Source organism: Columba livia, chromosome 2, assembly GCF_036013475.1.
Source record: "Columba livia isolate bColLiv1 breed racing homer chromosome 2, bColLiv1.pat.W.v2, whole genome shotgun sequence".
NCBI classification, from domain to species: domain Eukaryota; kingdom Metazoa; phylum Chordata; class Aves; order Columbiformes; family Columbidae; genus Columba; species Columba livia.
This window is the reverse complement of record NC_088603.1, coordinates 28,613,852-28,638,976: the sequence shown is the minus strand read 5'-3', so window position 1 is coordinate 28,638,976 and position 25,125 is coordinate 28,613,852. Positions and strand designations below refer to the sequence as shown.

The following is a 25,125-nucleotide window of genomic DNA, read 5'->3' as shown; positions in this document are numbered from 1 at the left end:
AGAACAAAACAAACAAACAAACAAACAAAAACCCAAATCTTGAAAAAAAATTACATGAAAAATATTTATATTAATATAGCAATAATCATGATCTGAGAACTGAGCATACTAACTAGCATTACTGTAAAACCAGGCAAGATAAACTCACATTATACACAGTAAATATATTCGTGAATGTAAATACTTATATGTGCGTATATATATAAAATCATAGAGAGCAAAGGAACTATGAGAAAGATGAATTTCAACTGTAGCCTACTGCATGACAACATGGTTATTGTAACATATATGTCCACGAAATTATGACAATGTGGTTATTGTAACAAATATGTCCATGAAATTAAAACATTTCACTGCTTCAGAGAAAGCTCAGATAAATGTAGTGAACCTCTTAGGAACTGATTATGCATACAAAATTCAAGCAAAGCTCCTGTTTGCATGAATAAAAGACTTCAGGATTGGGCCCATTGCTTATTTATCTCTTCCTTTTGCTGCATAAATCAATAACTAGAACTGCAAAGTAAAAAACATGTATAAAATGGAACCTATTGATACATGACTGTTCATCTTGTCAAAAGAAAAAAAAATGTGCAGTTGGGATATGTGAAATCAGACTTCAATATCTCTTTATGATCTCAAAAAAACGTAGCACCAGAAATAAAGTTCATCTGCAGTAAAACTGGTGTTCCTGCTTCAGCAAATTACTTGTTAGCTGCAGTAATGATTATAGTCAAAGATATAATTCCTTGCAAAATATTTGTTCAATGGATTTTACCATTTCTTCTGTCTATGATTTGTCTGTGATCAGATGACGATTCTTTTGGTATTATTCTTCATTCAGAATTGTTAAGAGGCATCATCACTGTGTGCATCTTGATCTGAAAGAGATTCACAAACAGCTATTCAGAGTCCACACCTGGCCTGAAGCCTGTGTTTGTCTCCAAGAGCTTGTCAGGTAGCAGGTGTCTCAATAGAGCCTTTTCTTACCTGCTTCTCACTAACCTTTGTAGAACATCTTTAAGAAAATGTATGTGACCTCTTTTCAATAACACTGTCTTGCTGAAAATGCAGTTCTTTATGCTAACTCTGAGAAACAGAGGCTTAACATAAGTTATGAAAATAAAGTTTAAAATCTTTAACAAAGTAGGTTTCTTTGACCAATTTCTGCTTGAAATACAGTTGCTTTTTAGGTGGAGAGAAAGCAAGCAACAGAGCTGATAGCTTCTCCTGTACAGTACTTTCCCTCTGTATTTTCCTAAGTCTTCTGCAAGGTGGCAAGGGAAGGAAGCTGGGATCTTGAGAACATCAGGTGGCCTCAATTACCATGGAACCACATAAAGAAAGAAGCAATCTTTAAGGTGTAAATTGTCTTTAAAGTCCTTCTTTGCCCTTTCCCTCCTTCTTCCTTTTTGGTCTACCTGCTGTGCACACAGGCTTCAATAAACAGCAATTTGAAGCTCATGGGCATCAGCTATGAAAACTCTTTTGCACATTTTCTGTTTTCAGATACTTTGTAACTAAATGAAAATGTCTGTAGTGACACAGAACACTATGACTTCAAAAGTTAGTCATGTATGTTTTTTCCCCTGTAGATTCCTGTTAATGTTCATATTCAGTACAGTGAAGTTTACTAAGGATACCAAGGACAGGTGGATTGAGCCAAAAAAAGGCATCGTCATTTCTTCAGCAACTTCCTGCTCACTAACATAATATAGGTCTGCCTACAGTACTAGTGCAAGAGATAGCTGGCCAGTAAAGGAAAATTCTTATGGGATTTAATCTGCATAAAGTAGTAGGATGTGAGCACTCAAACCAAGCCAAAATACAGTGTGTTTCAGGCATTTAAAGCTTCCTTTAGAATTCTTCATACCTCACTGAGAATATTGGACATATCCTTTAGCTTTGTTGTGCATTTCCCCTACAGTGCACCATTGAATACTCTTTTTCCCATACTGATTTTAGAAAAAGAAAATATAATTTCATAATAGGTTCCTTTTTTTTTTTTTTTTAGATTTTTAATATAATTCAGGAGGTATTATAGCTCTCCTTTTATAGGAAAATTATTTTTGGTTGTATTAAAAATCATTCATCTAAGGAGTTTAATAAAATTCCTATATAAAGAAGTGCTTATATTAATATGTGTATTTTATGCTACTTTAGCTGTAGTTCTATCTTTAATTTCATGTAAACTATTTGGAGTTGATTAACTAGCATATAATCTCTGCCAGCTAAATACATGAAAAGTTGGTGGTGTATTTTTAATCATCTATATTCAGAACTGGAAATTAATTTTACTTTGATTTTTTTTTAAACATCTCGTGATTAAAACTTAAGTACTCAAACATCTCAGGCATTTAACTTCAATGTTGTGTCCTCCTCTATCAGAACAAAATTGGGCATTTTCCTATACACAATAGAGGAAAAAAAGCAATTACTATCAATCAGTGACTAAGCAACAGATTGGAGTATTTAGAAAGACTCATTCATACACAGATTTGCAGCAGTGTTCAGCTCTTCTGATTAGATTCCATAGATTTTAAATTGTAGCTAATTAGGCTGTCATAGGTTCATTAATGGCTCTACTGATTCAGCACTCCCTCACCTGCATGCATATTAAAGCTCATTAGCTCCCTTGTCTAAAATACCACCTGCATTAATTGCTGCTGATGCACTAGGACTCTTCAGAAGGCTCTTCTGACAACTAGTCTACCTGCTTGTATTACCCATTGCCCCCAGAGCTCTTCAGGAGAGCTAGCACATAAAGTTCATAGTATTTCACACATTGTAATGCTGCAGCTGTTGTGAGGGCAGTCAAGCCTGTTTTCTGCTTAACAGCAGGAAATAAATAATTAGCAATGCCTATACTGTAATGCTTACCACAGGACCAGTTTATTTGCTCTGGAGGCTCACTACTATAAGCTACCTAACAATATCATGTACTAACAAAGTGCTTGGGGAGATCCAAAGACATAAATAGTCTGTTATGACCAAGAAGAATAAATAACCTCAAGTGAGAAGAGGACTGATGTTCTGTAACCTCCTTAGATTAAGTATTTGGTGTGTTACCTACTGTAACAGTGGGCCAAGCCTGTGACACAGTTCTTACTAATCCGTTCGTCCTTTGTTTTATGTAGGTGTCCTCACAGATATCAGGGTGCTAGATTATGTACCACATGGGTTACAGTTTACAGCTTGAGTGATAAAGAAAAGCTGTAACTGACTGGAAGCCACTGACAAAGATCACTCTAAGAAACAGTTCCTCCTGGCTCCTGATTTCCAGTTACAATCAAAGGTAGACCAGTGAGCTAACATGTGGCATAAAATCAAAATACATTTGACAATGTTACTGACAGCGGCTTGCTTTGCTGAAAGGCTGCTAAACTGTAGACAACATCTTGCCTTGTCATGGAGAGTTTTGGGGTAAACAATGGAACGGTGTCCTCAAGTATAATTTTATCTTCAAATTAATTGTGCTGAGGAAGCTTTATTGTTTTCTCCCAACTGCTAAATATATCTCATCTAAGAGTAATATTTCATATTTATAGTCATATTTTCAGACACACTTACAGTCTCCCAAAGTTTCTTTTTTCTCACTTCTTGATATCAAACTAATAGCAGTACTTTGAAATGAGATTATTTCATTTTTAAAATATTCAAATGGCAATAATTGAATTTTTTACTTTTTTTTCTTAGTTTGTTTACACAGACATATATGTATGCCTACACAAGCATTTACAACCCCCAAAACTTTTATATATACTACACCAAACAAAGAATTCACAAATTTTTGCTTGGCTTCTGTTCACTCTAGGGAATATTTGGCAGGGAGGGAATGCCTGTCCCTTGAATCTTATCTCCCTTGGAAATACTCAAAATAGCTCTTGAAACTTGCTATGTTTTACAAAATTTTGAATAAGATATTTGGAAGAAGGAGTACTACAAGTGAAGAAAACTTTCTCTTTCATACTTGTAATTGTAACCCTATTGACTGACATTCCAGGTTTACTTCTTCAATAGTAGAAATACTTGATGGAATGGAGAATTCCTGTGCAGCAAAAGCTAAATCCTGTTTCCATAGAAATAATTGTTAAAACATTGACTGATGTATGAGTGGTGCCTCAAATAAACAGAAAAATACAGAAAGTATTACAACTTTACAATTACTGTTGAAGCTCTTCGTCCAACAGAGTTCTTACCTATCCTTTTAAAAGCACCAAAAATTGGATTATTGGAAAAATACCTAGTTGAGTAAACTTTCAGTTTATGCAGCAGTGGGCTCTGCAACAATTGGAAGACACAGAACAGTTAGGGCTTCCCCAGTTCTATTCCTCTCCTCTTTTTACTGGAAACACTCAAGCATTTGATGATGCACATCACGGTTCCTGTTGTCAGTGCTAGAAACCCCATTAATTTTTTTTTTTTTTATTATTCTTTACAAGCATCAAAGAAAGAAGGAACAAAGTGTTGTTTAGTTCAACTTTCCTTAGTCAACATTGGTCTAATTCCTGAGTGAGAGTGAATACAGAAGAAAAAAAAAATCCACATTGTTACTATAGTTTTGCTATAATCAAAGGCAGCATCTGTAGTTAGAACAGTAATGTCACTGTGGTGTAAAATGAATACTTCAGAAAATGTTCCAGCCCATCATGGGTTACTGTAATGGGAATCTAGATAAGCAACTTAAGGTTTAGGGATAACACTAAGCCTTCCACTGAATTCTGATCAACACTTTGATCTTGCAAGTCTGCATGCCACTCTGGCAAAAAAAGAAACCACTGTAACAACAGCAGGTGGCTTAAAAATACCTTGCTTGTTCACTGAGGCACAGACAGATGGAACCAGCAGAGCAAACCCACTGATGATGTTTTAGAGCCATTTTGGCAAGTTCCAAAATATATTCCCTTCTTCCCACTATGTAACTGCTGACAGATGTCAGCAGACCTGGAATAAGAGAATGAGAGCTCAGTTCCCCACCTCTTACCACCTTATCTTCTCTGGTTCTGCAGAGCTCCGGAGTGTGACAGGAGAGGTTGATACTGAAAGACTCTGATGTGGAACAGGCTTTTATTTTTGTCAAGACGATGGTGAGTGAGAAAATAACTCCCTATACTTGTTTTTAGTGTAATTTTTACTCCTTGCTTTCCGTCTTCTTTTAATTAAATGCACTTGTGGACTGAAAACAAAAATATTGGCTCTTCATCTTCCAACTTTTCTTTAGAGCCTAGTTGTATTACAGAGGTAATCAGATTTACTATTTTCTTTGGATGACATTCCTCACTTTAGCCTGGCACAGACATGGATTTTAGTTGAATGTGGTTGTGATCACAAATCAGTTTCAGTTTGTATAGACAAGTCACTGATTCCCACATTATTTTTCCATTTAGACATAGATTATAACACATACCTGGTAACGACAACTGATAACAATTTGCACCTTTACTGGCAGTCTCAGCAAGTGACTACACCAGAGACTAATACACTTTCTTATCTTTATAGGTGGGAGTTGGGACACAGCAATTATCAAACTGAGATAACACACTCTGGCTGCTGCTTTTTTGCTAGTCAATGACAGGAATTCTTTTGACAATCTAGTGTTTTCACAAGGTATTTCTCTAAGACTTTTTGAAGTGTAAAAACACTCAAACTCCTCTATTTCTTCTATCTTTAGTGCTGTGTGAAGTCTGATATTTCCCAGAAGTGCTGTATGATAAGATCTGTTGCATCATGATAGACTTCCCATAAGAGAAATATGCAAGTGCTTCCAGCACTTCACAGACAATAACATAACATATATTTTGTAAGCATATATAAGATCAAATTGTCACTGACTACTATACCAGCAAGACAGGTTGTTGGAAAGAAGGTATTTCTTAGTCCATAAGCAGATTACCATGCACTATCCCATGCAAATAATTTTTTGTACAAACCATACAAGTATTTATCCACGCTGAACAACAGGATTATTTTCCTCCTCTCACATGCACGTACACAAAAACATCCCTGTGTTTTGGAAGAGAACATAAGGACAGTTGGAAGGATCAAATTGTTTGTTTCTTCTCCAAACATCTGCCTTTGAGCACTCCAAAATAAGTGTTGGGTGAAAGAAATATTCAGAGGCACTCCTGGAAGGGAGGATGCAGCTTTTTCTGACACTTTTTCCCATAGAACACATAATAAAACCTCCTCCTAAACTTGGGATTAGTTATTATATTATGCTCACAGGGGCACAGAGAAGAGCCACTGGCTGCCAGCCAGTAAGCAACATGACTTCCCGCCAGCTGTCCTGCTGCTGCCGGAGAGCCATTCTGCAGCAACAGAGCATGGACACGCGTGATCTGCACCGGTGGTTTTGACATATCCCTGATCCTGCAACTTTCTGTGGGCCCCGACTGTAGTCTCATTTGCATCAGGGAGTTCTGTACAAAATATCGACATTAGGAAATATTGTCATTGTTCATTAGTGTCAATGGGAACTGGCTTTGAATTAGACCTGCAAATTTTGCACTCTGTTGGAGATGTGCATTCTTCTCCTTCGTTTTTTGGCATAGGAGGAGACAATAAGGGCCCTTCATTTAGGTCTCTTTTTTGATAACCTGTTCAGCCAGCGTATTTAAAACAAAGCACAACTTATAGTTAGGTATGAAGCACGAGCTTGTTTTGACACACATTATACTTCTATATTTACATTAAATAAACCAGAAATGCCCTTGCTTTTATTTTCTTACAATGTTTCATCTGTTTATCTTTGAAACTGCAATCTTAGCAGGAAAAGATCCTCTCAAGTCGTTGCTGCAGTCTGTTTTATTATTCTTGCACAAAAGGGAGTGCACAGTGCCTTTTGAGACCTGAAAGAAACGCAACCAAAAGGACAGGCTTTTGAAGTCTAAAAAACACGTATAATCTACTTTTACTTAGTCTAACAGAAGAACCATATTTACCATGCTCATGTCATTATAGATTTTAGGTTTTTGTTCTGAGTACAAGGTGTATGATAGTCTGGAGATTATCAATTTGGGATACATTTGAAAGTTGACTTTGATCTCCTTAAAGCTATCAATCTCAGCTTTGGAAGGAACAAAGAGATAAGAGAAACTAGAAACCTAATTTGCATCTGATACCCCTGGAAAAAAGCAGAGAAAACAGGGAACTAAATAACTAGAAAGCCAAAAGTCTTGCTCTATTCACCGCATTCACCGCAGGGTCTTTGTAAAATTACTTGTTTTATAGCTAGAGAGACATCCAACAGACTGTAGTGAGATAAAAACCAGTAACTCAGTTATAGCCATGGGCAGCCTTATTCTTTATATGGCTCATAAAACTGGGATTTGGTTTTAATGATGAACTAGAACCTGTATCTTCTGCAAGATAGAAGCCAGAAGCCACACAATAGGGGCATTTATTTAGACTTTAGAAAGAAGTCTGATAAAAACTGAATGTTAATTATAAAAGAGAATACAAGAGTAACACTATTAAGAGCTCTGTGTTGAAAGTATGTTTTGTTGATTTTTCTTTTGAATCAATTTCATCTAGTCTCTTATTACACCACACCACATCTTCACCAATGACTCAAATCCTACCAACAGACAAATACTGCATGGCTTTCTTCCCATTATCAATATGAATGAAGTGCCCTACCAGAACAGGTCAGAAAAGCCATTGCCCTTTCCTTGTGTAATTGTTTCCCCCAAAAAATGCTTCTCTTTTGTTTTCTGCAAGGATATGACCAGGTCAACATGCACTTCTTCAACCTTGCCAGCTATAACAGAAAAAAATAACAGTGTGTACACTGAAAAACAATGCCAGATACCTAGGACAGGTGAATGCTTTACTGCACATAATTCTCCCCTGAAGAATAAGTACAAGGTATTTGAAGGAGATGCTAGTAGTGTCATTTAATACAAAGGGGTGTATAGCAACCAAAGTCTTCATATGGCTGAATGACCACAAGACACCCCACACAGCTGAGAGGATAGAGAGCTCTCAGGATAGTTTGTGGGCAGATACACAGCACCAGCTCTTCAGCCAGCTTACAAAACAAAAGCAAGAGGCAGCTGCCACAGAGATAAGCTCTGGGGTGATCTGGTGTAGCCAGACTCACCATCAACTCCAGCTACTTCCTTCTGCACCTAGAGACCAAGACTGTTGTGTGGTCCACAGCTTAAAAAGACACTGTCAAGCCCTCCTGACGAGCAGTAAGAGTCTTCATTTTACCTGTGGCCAGGAGCAATAACTGGCTGGGTCTGTATTACTGCCAGGTGGTCTTACACTCTGATGATTTCAGCCTGAGAACCAATGAACAGAACAGAATAGATTCTCATCGGCCTCATTTAATTATTTCATAAGGGAATTGCTCATGTGGATCAGAGGACATGAATTAGGGGGCATACAGACACCAACTGAAATCTTGTTTTTTTCACTTGCTACTAGCTGCAAAGCTCTCACTGATAGAAACAGGTAAAACTTCATTCATTTAAACTAGAAGTGGAAATCCCTGTAAGAAAATGAAAAAGGGTTATATAGGGTTGTAGCAAGGACATTTGATGGTCAAGGTAAGCTAAATAGCCTGTATAACATGATCTGTTCATTTAATTGAGGCAAGGTACCTTGCTTCATTCCTAACCAACTGCTGTGAGTGGAGAGATTCTGCTGAGGGGGTTGACTTTGGTTAGTTTGGGTTTTTTTTGGTCTTGTTTTGTTGTTGTTTTTGTTTGTTGTGGTTTGGGTTTTTTTGGGGTGTGTGGTTTTTTGTTTTTTTTTTTTTTTTTTTTTTTTTTTTGTAATGATGGACTGTAGGTTATTTAAGTCTGATAAATGTCTTTCACCTCTTTTGTATAATATTCACACCCTGAAATTCTGATTGGAGATGACAGTAATTTAATGACATCTGTGCTGCATCAGATGATACAATTAACGTGATAGTGTGCATTCTTCTACTTTGTCTTTCAACTACTCTTTGTTTATCCTCATGTCTCCTAGCAGAATATGTTCTCTTTTCTTTCTTCTCTCTTCTGTGAAATATTTAGAGAATATTGTTATTTCAAACCATTCTAAGCTGCAAGACATTAATACTCACTGATGTATTTGAAAGCTGTGTAAGCTACTATCTGAAACAGGGATGTCTAAAGTGCAAAGTATTGAAGTGTGAGTCCTCTCTGTGGTTGTGGAATCTGTTTCTTTATGTATATATGTTTTTCTAAATTTAAAGTTATTGCCAACATTTTGTTAGGTTAGTATGTGAAACAAAAAGGTTAACTACAGGAAATTTTGACCTAGTGTGATTCCAGCAATGTAAGTGACCTGTGAATAGTAATTATGGCAAGTTTCTTGGGTCAGTCTATAAAAGCTGAGAATCGTATACTTACATTTCTGAATATGCTGAGAATGAATATATACATTTCTTACATGCTGAGAACACTTTCAGCAGTATGTTTCACTTGTTGACATAAGTTATGATGTTTTAATTCTTTGCTACAAGTTTTCTCGTTTCTGGTGTGGAGAACTTCAGTGGATCTGTGCTCTAGTTTCACCCTGGTAGAATTTCCTTGCTGAGTTATTTCTAATGAAACATACAGAACCAGTTCAATAAAATATTTGTAATTAGCAAAACAAATCCCTGGGTCAGTTCCACTACAATCAGTGAAATGTTTTCATTGAATATGTATTCTAGTGTTGGATTTCTGTGGACCAGAAAACACAATGATGAAATGTAACAAGAAGACTATTTTAAAGAAAATAGACACAGAAGATGTGGAAGAATAAAGGAAAAGGACTGAGAAAATAATTCCTTAAGAAATAAATCATTAATCAGAGGCCTGATTCAAAGCCTGTAAGAACCAATAGAAAGACCTGCAGTAACACATAGATTTACCTCAGATTAATATTTTGTTTTGTCTCAAAAATGCAAGAGTTGGAACCTGGTGAATGTTCTACTTTTGTTTTGCAAACAAAATGTGTATTTCTTTACTTGGTATTGGAGATTTATCCAAGATCTAGAGTATTATATGTTTTAAGATATTAAGACCTGATAATTGTTGACAGGCAAAAACAGTGAGTTACTGATCTCCTTCCAGAGTAGAATAAATAAAGGGTTGTTCCCTTTGATGACTAAAGTACTTGGTTCTGATTAGTTTATTCATCTTTCCTGACCTTTTTTCATCCTTATGTCTTGTTTTCCAGCACACTTCAATCCTCAAGCTTCAGTATGCCAGAGCTAAACTAGCCTAGCAGGCAGCCTTTTCGTTTCAAGAGACACAGAAACAAGAAGGATGCACTGCAGCAGAAAATTAGGTGAGCTTTATTCACACCCCCTGTAATAAAATAGATTACCCACCACGGGGACTAAAATGTGTGGACCAGACCTCCCAGAATGAAAACACATGCATCTCCAATAGGAACTAAATATGCTCTCTCAGTTCTTGTGTCAAGGACGATAAAATATATCACACAGATTTATTGAGACTAGCCCTACGCTTGTGCGCAAAGAAGGGAAAAGGACACAAAAAGTCATGCTTCTTTGTACTTGCCTTGCAGCGGCATTACTATACTTACAGTTGTTAAGATTGCGAAGACTGCTGGGAGCTAATGCTGGCATTAATTATCCTCATCAAACTGGGTCAGGAAAAGAAGAGGTCATGGCCATTTAACCTGACATCTTCTAATAAGATATTAGGACCAAACAAGCCTTTTGTAATCCTTGCAGTTGCCTGTAAGTGAAATATTGTTTAGCTCTTACTAAAGATTTAACATAGGCCTGACATGGGGTGCTATTATGGCATTACTCTAGAAATACTGTATTGATTCAATAAGAGAAAGCCCTGGAAACTTAGTAAGTGCAGTGAAAATTCTGAAATAGTCTCCATAGTTTGGTTCAGTTTAATTTTCTGTTTCCATACAATAGGCACTTCAAGAACTTACGCATGTAAAGGGAACTATTTTGGAAACCTGAAGTAATACATCAAATAACACATATTGAAAATGGATCCTAAAACAAATACATTTCCACTTTGCTGCAGTATCCTACTTGTACAAAAGTAATTCTCAATATTCCCCAAAGTTAATTGAACTGAAATGTTTAAAGTTACATTTCACAAACAAAGTATCTTAATGCCTCGTAATGTTTTTGAAAATGATGGCCAAGAAATTTCTCTCCCCAAACATAGGTTAGAGATTATATAATAGGAGGACCTCTGTTATAAATGAGGTTAAGAAATATTTTTCTTATAGAAACACAGAATCAGAAATTACCTCCAGTTCCATATAGAAAATACCATGTAAAAGAAAGAGTAATGACGATGGTGTAAAAGAGAAAAAAGAATAGTTGAAGTGCAAAATCAAAAGCCAGGTAGATTGCAGTGGAAGTTTAGCAATGCCATTTGAAATCATTTTTCCTCTTTTGAAGTCAGCAGTTCTGAGATACTATCATCTGCTGATTGTGAAATCTTATGTGATCATATTCTGATTAGTTCTTCCGTTCCCCATGGATCATGGCTCACATCACATTGTAACCTTCCTGGCTTGATTCGACAAACTACATATAGAATCAAACGGTAATGAAGAGTGATTTGTACTCTCTGTCTTTCATGATAATCCCTTGTGGGACTGATGAATCGTATGTTTTTGTCTAAGGTGAAGTGGTTAGTAGTTAAACAGAGGAATTCAATTCATATCTGTGTCACTATTTCCTTGAAAAGACACCAAAAAAAGTTCAATGTGAAGTTATTTTATTTCCATACAATCTCTCTCCATCCTGAGATGGCATATCCATGTCTCCTCTAGCACTTGTGGTCTGAACACTGCAATGTTACATTGTGAAAGTAGGCATATTAGGAGAAACATTCACTTCCATAAAAAAAATCATCATTATATTCAGCATTAATTCTTATGTTGTAAAAGTAACTAAAGGCTACCATGATGATGATTCCTTTATGCTAGATAATGCATGAACATCTAATAAAGTTCATAAAACTTCTACCGTCTTCTGAATCTAGTGCAGTCAGCATAGGAGATAAAACCTCCATCACTATACGTTTCAGACAACTTGTAAGAGATAAGTTGTGCCAAAGTCTGGGCGCTATAAGACTGTGGAATTTGCAAATTTGCAGTTGTTTCTTCTAAGGCAGAGATGTCAAACTCATTTTTACTGGGGGCCTTCAAAGGGCTGCATATAATTTTAGGACTGTAGCTACTCCTACATTTATACAGTCCTAAAATTACATTTGGCCCTTTGAAGGCAGCCATGAGGCTGATGTGACCGCCAGTGAAAATGAGTTTGACACTCCTGTTCTAAGGTTTTCAGCTCATTTTCAAAAGAAGGTATAGGAATATATTGCTGATGAAGATGCAGCATTTCAATGAGTATACAAGCCGAACCATTACATCCTTGTGGTTCATCCATCACTACCTGACATCTGACACATTGATAAATCATCATTTATTTCTAACTTAGTTTATGCATGATTTTTCTGCAAGGTAGCTGATTATACTTTGTTACGGATGCTAATTTTCAAAGGTTTGCAAAAACTGGATCATTTTCTGAAGGCCAAGTCAGAGAAGATAGTAGTAAAGTGGCATTTGTAGCATTTAACCTCAAAGCTAGCAATTCAACTTGGGATCGAATCAGAAGAAACTGAAGTCATGGCTGTCTGAAATTTTTCAGTCATCTATATGGAGTGAATGTATAGTCTCCATTCAGTTTCCAGTGTCCTGTGCAGCAAAGAAACATGCAACTTTCCCAATTGCTGGCATAATTTTAGGGAAAGGATATTTCTTTCATAGGCATAAAGGTTTCTGCAAGTCAGAACAAGTGTCATAAAGAAAAAGTGAAAGCATTTTATTTTATCCCAAATTCACAGACTACATATTGTACACATTTTAGTATATATTGTAGTCCATGCTTTATTTGTGAGTATGTTTATAATCATAGCAACCCTGGGTGTGTATGGCCCCTGATCTCAAAGAGCTGTAATATTTAGGATTTTTCTGTAAGAGTGAAGTAGTGAAAAACAAGACCTCAGTGATGAAAGGTCTGCAAGGATAAAAATGATATTATACTCATGTAGAAATTCATGTGTATGGGTTGAAAAAATTGATATATTGCATAGGAATAAGTTCTAAGGTGTCATAACACTCTACATGCTGCTTGATTCAGCCAATGCTACTTGATTTCCTGGTGGGAATCAGAAAAGAAATAAAACCAGAAGACAAGAAAATAGGAATGTCCCTTTGGTCAGGAAAGGCATACTGTGATTACCTGTGCGAAGGAAAATTCCACCAGCATAAAACTAGACAGGCAATAGTCATGCTGCGTCTTGAAACTAAAAGTAGAGGAAATCTGTTACATGCTCAAGGCTGCATGGAAAAAGCCGATCTGAGCAGTTAGGTATTGTGCATAGAAGTAAACTGTGTTTCAAAGAAACCAAATAGGAGAACACAATAAAGAAAGCAGGAATGGATTAGTAAGAGATAGTGCTAGTGGTTTGGATGGACATTTTGCACGATGCCAGAGAAAAAGTAACACACAAGTAGAAAAAGTATGAGTATTAACTAAAAATAACTGAGGGCCTGTCACTCTGTCATTCTTAAAGTATTTACACATGTGAAAAACAAGTTATATACAAGGTATGCTATTCTGGAATTTCCAAGCACATGCCGTATAATCTTTTCATAAGACTACTCCAGTTTACCAGTATGGAGAGACTAACAGAGCTTACAATACTCACAGAGAATAAGGTTTGTTTCACAGTTAAGGGTATACCCAAACAAAAGTAAATATGTATTTAGTAATTTGGATGGATTTTAGAATATATTGAAGAGTTCCCATATATACTGTGGCTTGTTTTCAAACTTGACTATCACAAAAATCAATATATTTCAGGAGTTGGCTGTAGGTTCACACCAGCCTGGTGGCAACATACGTTTTCAGTACACCAGTCTAACATGATAATTTCTATTATACCTATTCCCAAAATAATTCTCCTTCCCTGTCTCATTTTTCCACCCACAGGTTAAAACCAGTAGCAAATCTCAGTCTCTACCTACAGAGAAGAAAGTATTTCAAAGGATGATGGCTCTCTTAGGCAAAGGGAAAAGAATGAAGAGGAAGCTGCAAGTGAGCTGACAGAATCAAGCAAGTACATGACATTTGATCAATGCTTGCCATTGTCAGAGACATTCTTTAGGGATATTTTCCATTGCAGATGTCATACACTAAATGAAGTGGAACAGAATTAATACAGAACCTGCAACGCTAACAATGAAATTTTCAGGGTTGCAGTTCTTTGTTGCTCTTCTACAACTGCTCTTTAAATTGACTGCATTTAAGGATGGATTTATATACCCTGGCTTTAAGCCTTTGATATTTAAGCTGCTTATAATCACAAACACACATCTCATTGATCTGGTTTTAATCAGAAAACAACTTGTAATGTATTCACATAGAACATCAATATCAATGTATAAAAAAAAAGTGCTGAAGTATTTTTGTAAGCAACCAGTATGGCAGCAACACAAACTTGGTTTAGTCCTTTTTTGTGGTCTTTTTTTGACCCAATACAGGTGGGGGGTGGGGAGGCGGGAGGGAAAGAAAAAGGATCATGTAGAAATGTTGCAACTTTCATGTGAAGAAAAGGGAATTTTATTTTGTTTTGTTTTTTACAGCTACTCCCCCCAGTCAAAAACAGAAATAAGAAATCCCTCAGATAAAATATCATAGAAATTTAACAGCTCAATCACTATCAGTGGAGGATCTGTAACAAGGAATAATTCCATCAGTAGTACTTGTAAGTAATAAATGTGATAGGATTTTCTTGCATTAGAGTATTGTGTCAAATGTATCATCTTGGCCATGATCCCTTAATGTTGCTGTTGTTGTTGCCTCCCTTGTAGCATGTGGTGACAAAAGAGATTATGATAAAATACTGGAGAACAAAAGGGGGCTTGTTATATGTTTCTTAACACAAGGAGATGGACATTGTGTTTTGTGTGTGAAATTAAAATACTTTGCAATCATTTCTACCCTCCTGCTGCACTGAACCCTTTTTTCCTTTTTCTTTTTTTTTCTTTTTTTTTTTTTTTAACAGGATATTTTATTCGTTTCTAATTCCGCTTAGGACCCACTTTAGTAATACTTTCTGCCTTAGATTAATTACCCTGATCTAATTCATTTAGTGGAGGACAGCTGTGGTACGTGGGTTGCCCACTGATGTATTGTGTTAAATGACTCCCATCTGTCATTGCAGCATATCAGCATGGATTCAGTGTCATCCACTTCATTGGCTCTGCTGAGATGTGAAGTACAGCTACAATGTTTACCACTGTTGTTAATTTAATATCTACACCTTTAATAACCTGACTGCTGTCATTCGCTGAACAATGATACATGATGGCCAGTGAACAGCCAGATAGAAGGCATTAGCTTGAAAGCATAGTAGACCATTTGGTACTGTTAATTAGAACACTTCTGGGCAGACTTACTGTTGAGGGTCTTGTGGGGCATTCCCATGCAACAATGTCTAATTGAAAATAAAGGTAAAAAAAAAAAATCCCTGTTAACAGGGATTTTGACAAGTATGATTGTTAACCCATTCTGTTGACTCAGAAATGGTATTTTTTTATAATAGTCATTTTCTCTTACTACTGATCAGCCTCCTGCTCCTTCCTTTAGCCTCCTTCTTGTTTCCCCTAATTTCTTTCGCACATTCTGCCTCTGAAAAACAAAAAGATTGGAGGTAGCACACCCAAACACACACTGGCAGTTCAGTCCAGTGGTTTATGTGCATGTATCAAAAACCAGCATCGGTTTCTCATTGTACAAATGCCAGGTCCAGTCACAGACTCTTTAATGAATGTGAAGAAGTAACTCATTCAAATATTTCTATTGTTTTCTTTCTAAATGGAAAAGGTAATAACAAGAAAAAAATGTAAGTTCTTATCACAAAACTTCTCTTATGTGGTAGACAAAAATATCAAAAATTATGTTCATATATTCTGTAGAATGACTTTTTTTAAAACAAAAAGATATTATTTTATCTGTAGGCTTAAATGAAAACTTTACTGAAGAGAAACACAAATACATATGGAAAGAAGTACTGTGTGATTTTAACCCACTTTCATATATCTCTGCAGACACACTCCCCCACCACACTGTGGTTTTTATTTTCAGGGACCTGGGGAAACCTGTATGATTGCCTGCAGCTGGTAGTGTGTGAGTAGTGTTTTAAGACTCCTGGCTGTGTGCCTCAAGCAGATACTCAGCTTTGGAGCAAAACTACCACCTGTTACATAAGCTTGAAAAGTCTCAAGACTCAATCAAAATAATTTGTAATATTATTCTGAGAATAACTTTGCTGAGTCCTTTGCTTCTTTATTTAAGAGCAGCCTAAATGGGAAGTGTGCTTTGGCAGTCATAGGATGGAAGAAATAGTTCTGCAGGTTTTCTATTCAATTTTAGATTGTCCAAGAGTAGAAGGATTTGCTAGGGTTTTTAGAGGTCTAAATGCCACTTAGAATCTGGGACTTCATGTTTGTTTGGTTCATTTTTCTGGTTCTAAAAATGGGGACTTTCCCATCTCTACTAGCATGGCAGTGAATGCCTTTAAGAGCTTCGTGTACAACACTGATGGACAACACAGTGAGAGCTGTTTGCTGAAGGTCCACGTTAGACGGTCTGATCCCCCTGCCCACAGGCTGGCTTTGTTAAGATAACTCTGCAAGTTTCTGTAGACAAATATTAATTCAATGTAGTCAACACCGTAAAAGAAGCAATATGACTACAATAAAATGTAGTTACTTTTGACCACTTAGGCTGAATGACCCATTTACAGCTGGATTAGGGTGGTTTTAGGACTGGATCGGAAACAAAGATAAAAATCACACCTGCAGTATGAAGACATGCAGTGAGAAGCCTGAGGGTATAACAACAGTAGAGGCTTAGAAAGCTCTGTAAATAATAGCTTCATACCATTCATGAAATAAAGATATGGCTCCCCATTTCTCCATACTTGAATAAAGGAAGCTCAATATTTTTCTGTGGAGATTCCTTTTGCAAAATTTGCAAGAGCTTTTTCAACGTTTTTCTGAAAAATAGTGAGGTAATGTTAACAATGGTCTAGGATTCAGAATACTGACAACAGGATATATGATATATTTTGAAAAGTATATATATTGCACAGTTTTTACAGAATACCCCACACCATAGTTCAAGGTTCAGAGCTAAGGGTTAATTAATAGCAAAACTCTCATTTTAATTACCCAAAAAAGTACCATTCATTTATCTACTCTTCTTCTGAGAAATATTCTTTAAGAAATCAAGATCAACAAGAATTTTAGTGTGACAATTTTTAAAAGGGTTAGCATTTTTAATTAAAAATCTCCGATTAAGAGAACATTATAGAGAATTACTTCCAACTGAGAATATTCAAATGTTATTTTAATACATTAGATACCTTTTTCCATCATACAAAGAAATCTTAGAAGCTGCCAAACTGTGAATAAGGAGTGTGCAAAAAACCTAAATGTGAAGCTGTGTAGGTGCTCCACATATAAAAACCTTTGCTGACTGCTATGAAATGCACAGCATTTCAGCTCTGAACACAGATAAACAGCTCCTTGGGTACAATACAGCTAGAACAAAGCTGCTGAATCTTATTCTACTCCCAATCCATTTACATGTTGACAATGACAAATTTGCATGGTTTTGAGAAGAAACATGGGCCCAAATATTTAATTTGTTAAAGCCTTATAAAATGGCTCCCATCTTTATATTTGCAAGCAGGAAACTTCACCCAAAAAAAAAATCCTTTTTGTCTGTGTGTGTGTGTCCTTCTGCCTTTCCCTGAAAGAACAAAATGAGACAAAGAATAGATTGCTTTAAAAGACTGGATGGTCACCAGGTTCAGCTGAAAATAAGCTTTTTCTTTAAACTATTCTTCCTGAGATCACACATATACACAGACTTGGGAGACAGACAAATAAGATCTGCAGAAAGACAAAGAGACAACTATATTTTTAAAGGCTCAATTTTTAACTTTTTCCTTTTACTTTTAGAGTAAAAGCCTGTCTTGCCTGACAAAAATACAAGCTAGGTGAGTCAAAGGAAAACAGAGAGGTCTTGGGGAACCAGACATGGAAAATAGGATTTGACTGAATCCAGACATGTAGTCATTCCTGACTCCCTTAAAAAATGATAGAGATCTTGTCAAGATAGTTACAGGCATCTTGGGTAGGATTAATCTAATTCTAGAAAATATGTCTGAAACAGACCAGATGAATAATTCTGTAAAGAAAACTTAACACAAGAGAAATTCTACCCCACAGTTCCTCTGGAGAAAAACACTTTCTGCTTGGATAGTGAGTCTCCTTTTAGTAGGTTTCTCAATTTAAAGTCAAGATATCTCTTGGGGCACTGTGGAAGTTGTCTCAAGAATGTGTTTGCATCTGCACCACTATCCATGTACGTTGCTTCTTCCATTCTTCTCACTTAGAGATAATTGTATTTTGAATAGAAATGTTATATTTTTTCACCTTTTTATTCTCATCCAGGTGGAGCTTAGGAAAGACCTTTATGCGACTCTGTGCTGTTCTGTTTTGTTTACCTGACGAAATTAAGAACTGACAGGAATAACAGTGTCTGGCAGCTTGGTCTTTTTGGAGTCATTTGAGGCTGGGACACTAGGTTCAGCAACACAATAATGTAGGCAGAGAGATTATAACATTCAAGGCAGCAGCTCCAGGTAAGAATCAGAAAACAGGGAACTCAGTGCTATGCAATGCAAAAGCAGACTTTTTCCTAAGTAGTCTGAAGAAGGATGCAAAGTGTATACGAGTGGCATATGCAGGCATGCATTGGGATGCACCAGGGAAGACACATAAATAGCAAGTAACAGCCATTTCCCAAAGAGGCAATGATACGTTCAAGTCATCACACAAGATGAACCTGGCAAAACCAGAAGCCAAATCACCTTTCTTCTAAAAATGGTTCTGCAACCAGCACAGAAATGGTCCACCAAAGTAACGAATGGAACAAACCACCCATGTTGCCAACTGAGGCAAGAAGATTCTGGGATAGACAGTATCCAAAGTACAAATAAATTAGCACTGGATATCATAAAATGACTTCTAATCATTAGGGGCTCCTCCACTGTATTCCAAGAGGAGGGGCTAGAGTTAACAACCTACTTGACTTTAGGATGGAATTTGATAAATTCATGACTAGGATGGTTGGACAAGAGACCTAGGTATCTAACCTGTGGAATGGGTTATGAGAACTCTGAACAAAGCTGGAAAAAATTGTATGTTCCTATGGCCTAGACATGCTAGCTGAGATTCCCTAAAACACAGTCATGACATTGTAACTATCAAACTGCCTCTAATTTTGCAGGGTTAAATGAACATTCACCATGGTGAAGACTGAACTTGAAGAGGCTCATCTCTAATTGATTACTCAACCAGTGAAGAAGATGGTTGTTCTGAGCTTCACCTTTTTACTCAGTTTCTAAATACTAAACTATTTTCTGCAAGTAAGGATGTCTTGTGCAGGGTGGAGTGAGGTATCTCATTATGTCCATAATGCAGAACATTTGATATAGCCTGTATGGAAGAGTGACAACTCTTTTTTTTCAAAGCATTAAATCAAGTAAAGATTAGTTTTATTGCAGTGCTCAAATTTTTGGAATATTTTTGTTTAAAAAAAATATTGTTTTCCTCTGAAAGGCACTGTTCAAAGTGTGTTTTAACAATGAAATGGTTAAATGCAATTATGCACATAGACTCAGTGGAAAATAGATCTAGAGCCTGTTTTACCAAGCAAGATAATTGCACACCTCTTGTATGTAATTTGAATGATTTTTCATGGTATCAAAACTTTGGAATTAGAGTAATATTGCTATTCTTTTCAGTTCAAAGATAAACAAAATGTGTAAGGAAAGAACTACATGGAAAAGACTTTTTGTGACTTCAGTGAATTTTAGCTTTTGGCAGTTTCTGAAAAATGCTTCCCTTCCAAAAAAAAGTCACCCTTGCTCATACATCTTACCTACTTTCAATTTAACACTGTACATCATAAAAGCAAGGACAATCTAAGGTTAAGAAAAGAAAGTTCTTTCTTTTCAGAAAGAGATCTGTGAACAGAGCAATATCCCTTGAAAGGGCTGACTTCCTAATCAGAAGCAGTTGCATCAGAACTATTGAAGGAGGTGGCGAAACAACTTGGAAAATCAATGAAACTCTTTAAATACTATGTATGGTGAAAAGTCTCTTCCAGACTCAGCTGATCCATACAAGTCAAGTTTGCACGGGTCAGATTTGCCGAGAGCTTGCTGGTTTTTAGAATTTAACATTTTCAAGATATTTTATAGGCATTCACTCAACCCCTTGGAATTCCTACTTGTATTGGCTACAAAACAGGAAAAAGAAAAGTAAAACAAACAAAAACTGAAAACTGATGGCAAAGCTGCCAGCGTCCGTATGCTGTAGACATTGAGCCAGGTTTACTGGATGCCATGAGCCTGACTTCTTGTGCAGTTAGTTTCTTGTTGACTATCCTTGATCACTACACTAAGTCTCAGAGAATAAACACATGCAGATACATAGAGAAGTATTTCCTTTGCTTCTTAAGACAGTGTGGGGCATCAAAACAGATTTTGCAGAAGAGGGGGAGGAGCTAAGTATCTGAGGGACTGTATCCCAAGCCATAAGTTTCAGCCTTTCTCCAGGCAGGAGATTGGAAACGGGTCCTCAGCCAGCACTGTGGCTTGATCTGTGCCAGAGACCTTAAGCATCTCTCGCAGGCAGGTTTACACGCATTGACTCTGTGCCTCCCTCCAGGCTTCAGCTAGGTTTTCTGAGTCCTGCTGCTGGACTGAGTTAAGAAAACAGTAGATATCTGGTGATATCAGTATAAACTGGTGATATCAGTCTCAGCACTGTAATAAATGTAGTTATCCAAACATGGAAGTAAGCTGAACATTGCAGAGAAAGTAAAATGTAAATGTTTTGAGTTCACATAGTTTTTGCTGTGTGTTTCCAATGCCAAGTTCTTCTCTTTCTCTTTCAGGCATTGACTGAGGGCAGCAGGTGTTGTGTCCTTCCTAAAATAACTCTTCAAGATGGTTCTTATAATCTGGCAAAGGTAAACAAAATAAAAACTATACAGACAGGAAAAGTTCTTCGAAGAATTGTTGATTGCATAAAAGTTACCTAAATTACTAGCAATACTATTTAAATTATTAACATTATTTTATTGGTAAGACTGCTGATTTTGTTCATCTTACTTGGTGGAATATTGTCATTCAAAGGCATCTTTGAATGAAAGTTTATTTTTACAAAGAAGAACAAAGGAAAATCATGTATTTCTTTTTTTCACTTTTTTCTTCTAAAACAAGACAATAAAAACCCCTCCAAATAAAAGAGCAAAAAAATCTTTTTACTTATCCAAAACCATTTAAACTGCACTGAAATGAATACTTCCTTGCTCTCTCATTTATGCAAATGAACAATAATCACACCTATCCTGAAGTTAAATCCTGACTTTAAACCCAATTCAGACAATAATGCAGCATAAATTAAAGGAAAAAAAAAAAAAAAAAAAAAAAAAGACAAGTTAATATTATGAGCTCCACAATAATTGGGGCGGATTTTGCATAAAATATTCTCCTGTGCAGCCAGCAGTTGCAACCACAGTTACTCTAATTCTACACAATCACAAAAGCAAGAACATTTCATAAAATCTTATCCTCTGTGTCAAACTTTCTGTTGCCTTCCACAGGCCTACTATCCATAAGTCAAGTCTAAAACCAATTAAAAATTAATTTATCTTCGCCGCTGCTCATCTACATGTGAGAAAGTCCTTGACTGGTCCAGCTGGTCATAATTCAACTTATATCAATGAAAATTTTCAGATACTTTCTTAAAAAATTTAACTTCTTTATCAGCTGTAAGACTGGCTTTTTTTTTAAAAAAAAAACAACTTTTACTTTGTGGTGACAGACAAAAGTGTTGTGTAGATCTCATATTTACAAAATGAATTAGTGTGTATTACATTAAGTGAAGTTATAATTAATATTTTGATTTTTGTTTAATAGATGTATCAGAAAATAAAATATATATAATGTGATGTGTGCTGTATATCCTTTTTCCTAAAATATACCTCAGATGCATAGTGTCTTTTGGCTCTTTGGGATTAAGTATATTGAAAACAGGAAAATTAATAAGGGTTAAGTACTGTATTTTTCATTATAAAATTCCACTGCACAGTAATGAAAACTGAATAAGCAGATTAAAAACTGATTTAAAAATTAATCCTCAAATCTCTTCTTCAAGAGATTTTGGTCTTCAATTAGTAACTCAAGATTTAAAAAATTCACATTGCAGAGACCAAGATTTGTGTTATTGTTATGGCTGTTGTGTAAAATAAACTGGGTATAGCTGAAATGAAATAAAAATATACCCTCAACCCTATTTTAATATCAGACTTATTGAGTAAAGGAAAAAGAAACACCATATTAATTTGCATATACTAATACTGATTGAGGAGAAATTGTGGTCACACTAGCTTATCTCAAAAAATGATATAACCAAAATTGTTGTTAGAAAAAATAAAGTTCTGACAGCTTTCAGATGATAGAAAATCTAGAAGTCAGTGTTTATTGACTGAATTAGAAATGGTGAATAAATTCCTGATGCCACAGAAACTATGGCTACCCATGCAATGATTGTAGTAGTGTCTTTTTACCTCTTTTGCAAAAAAAAAGATTATTATGTTTGCTGCTTTTAAGACTCCCACATTTTTCTTATACTTTGGTGTAAAAAATCCCTATCCTACCTTCCTAGTTATTCATCATCTATCTAGCAAATTTGCTTTAATAGGGAAATAATTTTAGACTTTTTACTATTTACTTGTTTGTTTTGGGGTTTTTTTTTGACTACTTTGACTACTGTGGTGAATAAAATATATTAAAACTAATTTGGTGAAAACTTTGTGACCCTAAAGAAAACCCCCTAAAACAAAAAAACAAGACAACCAAGAAATATGCAGTGATTTATTTTATTCCTCAGGGTTATTATCAAATCAGCAGACACTGAATGCTGTAGGTTTTTCTATGGAACAGTCATTTGGTTCTTTGATAGTGATATGAATGTGGTTTAGGTTTATTAAAGCACAAACACCCCAAAGTACATCAGATTCCCTTCCATTTTCCTACCTGCCTCTAGCAATGTTTTATAATATACAGAATATGCCTGTTCCTATATTCTACTCCAGGATAGAGAAAATAATTAGAAAGTGTATTGTATAGGTAATTTCCTTCTTAATCAGAAATATCCATTTAATTTTCAAACTGACAAATTGCATTGGAATATAAAGAGTGTTCTTTCTTCCTCTGTGGCCCCTTTGTTCATCCAGCTACAGACCTGGTCAATTCATGAATCACAGCAAAGCAGAGCAAAGTTGCAGGTTACAACTAAGTGTCATCGGATCAATGAGACTTCTTCCTGCCCTACTGGGAGACAATAGCAACTAGGTTCATAATTTCTAATAATGATCTCAAGAATGCATCGCACACTCCCTCTGAAATAATGTCCACAGAAAAAAAAGAGGGACTAACGTGGCCCAAAGGACCATCTCTGAAGTTCTACAAATTCCAGCTGTGGTGATGAGGATAGCCTGAGAAGAAACTGGTTTGCAATTTTGATCCATTTCACTCCTGTAGTAAATATATGAGGCACCTTGCTTCTTTTGCTTGCACTCTAGCATTTGTGGCTAAGACACATACTGTCCAGGAGGCAGGTAGCCTTCTTAGCGTATAGTGATGTGTCTAATGCATATACTGGCTCAGAAACTATCAGGTTAAGTAATTGAATGTTGAGATGTGGGGCATCACATCTTTGACATGGTAACAAAGCTATATGCCTTACAAACAAACAGTCTGGTTTATGCTTAGTCACTCAAATGCTGGATGAAGAATTCAGATAATCTGTAGACACCTCAACAAAACTCTTTAGTTAGCAAGAATTGTGATTTTCATACCCCAAACTTTAGGGTAAAAAGAACCCACTATTGCATAATGCAGAGTAACCACCAATATTATAATAAAATTCCTTTGATTTCAACTCTACTGAGTCCATTCATGTGTGCTTTATGGGACAGCATCCTCCAAAAAAGGCTAATTTGAAGATGTCAAGAGAGGGTCAACCCACCATTTCATTTGATTCGTTATTCCAACAATTAAACACTGCAAAAAAAAAAATCTTATTTTGGAAAACAAAACTAAAATCAGTGTTCTTTTTCCTCTTTTGGGGAATAAGTCTGTGTTTACTCATTAAATATACATCAAAGTCAATTTTAGAAGATCAGTTTAAGTTTGTACAAAGGTATACATTGAAAGTAAAGTAAGAAAAACAAAGAAACAAAAAACAAAACAGACCAAAATCCACATTCTTTTATAATATTTTAAGTCTTTCTTGGTAGTAGAAGGTCTGATTTATCAAAACAAATTAAAAAACAACAACAACAACACACCACAAACAAACAAACCCCAACCAACATTTTCTAGCACACTTTTTCTGTTGTATATGTTAAGAACTCCCCTTGGTTTTGGGATGGAGCCATAAGAAATGTTTCTGTGAAGCAGAGTCTGGCCTACTCTGGTTGAAACCTGAGTGTCGGAAGCCCTACAGCACTATTTCGATACCTGGAATGGCTGAAAAAATAGTCTTCAGACACTTTTGTGTAAACCATGTTTCCTGAAGAACCCAGTTACATCCATTCATAAGAGGGCAGTAAGAGTCCAGTTGACCCTTTATCTTTCATATGTACAGGTGATAAATTTTTGCAAAAGATGGGAAAAAAAGAGAACAGTCATACTTGAAATGTAGTATGAATGATTAAAAGGAGTCTGCAGAACTCAGTTGGCTCTGTCACAAAGATGTAAGACCTGCATGGTGTTAGGGACAGCAAAAACACTGAATGAACGCAGGGTTCAGAGAAGAGAACATTGCCCCATTTGCAAATGAACTACAAAGCATACAACTTATTGCAAAGTATTGATTGTTTTAAGGCTTTCTGCTCCTCTCTGCATATTATCAGGAAAAGCAACTGTCTTGAAATTATAACCTTGAAGCAATTGTGAGAAC

The 25,125-nt window shown here is 36.1% G+C and overlaps 1 long non-coding RNA gene across 3 annotated transcripts in view; it reads left to right on the top strand.

The window, feature by feature from the left end:
* The window catches only part of LOC110355756 (uncharacterized), a 36,778-nt gene extending 14,981 nt beyond the window's left edge, over positions 1-21,797 (top strand). Inside the window, exons 1-6 of one of the 3 annotated variants that reach the window (XR_010470042.1) lie at positions 4,548-5,084; positions 10,177-10,287; positions 14,003-14,129; positions 14,656-14,777; positions 19,376-19,514; positions 21,050-21,797. This is a non-coding gene — a long non-coding RNA (uncharacterized LOC110355756). Of the gene's footprint in view, positions 1-4,547; positions 5,085-10,176; positions 10,288-14,002; positions 14,130-14,655; positions 14,778-19,375 lie in introns of those variants that run through there. The other 2 variants (XR_010470041.1, XR_010470040.1) reach the window with 2 other exon arrangements.
* The last annotated feature ends 3,328 nt before the right edge of the window (positions 21,798-25,125 follow it).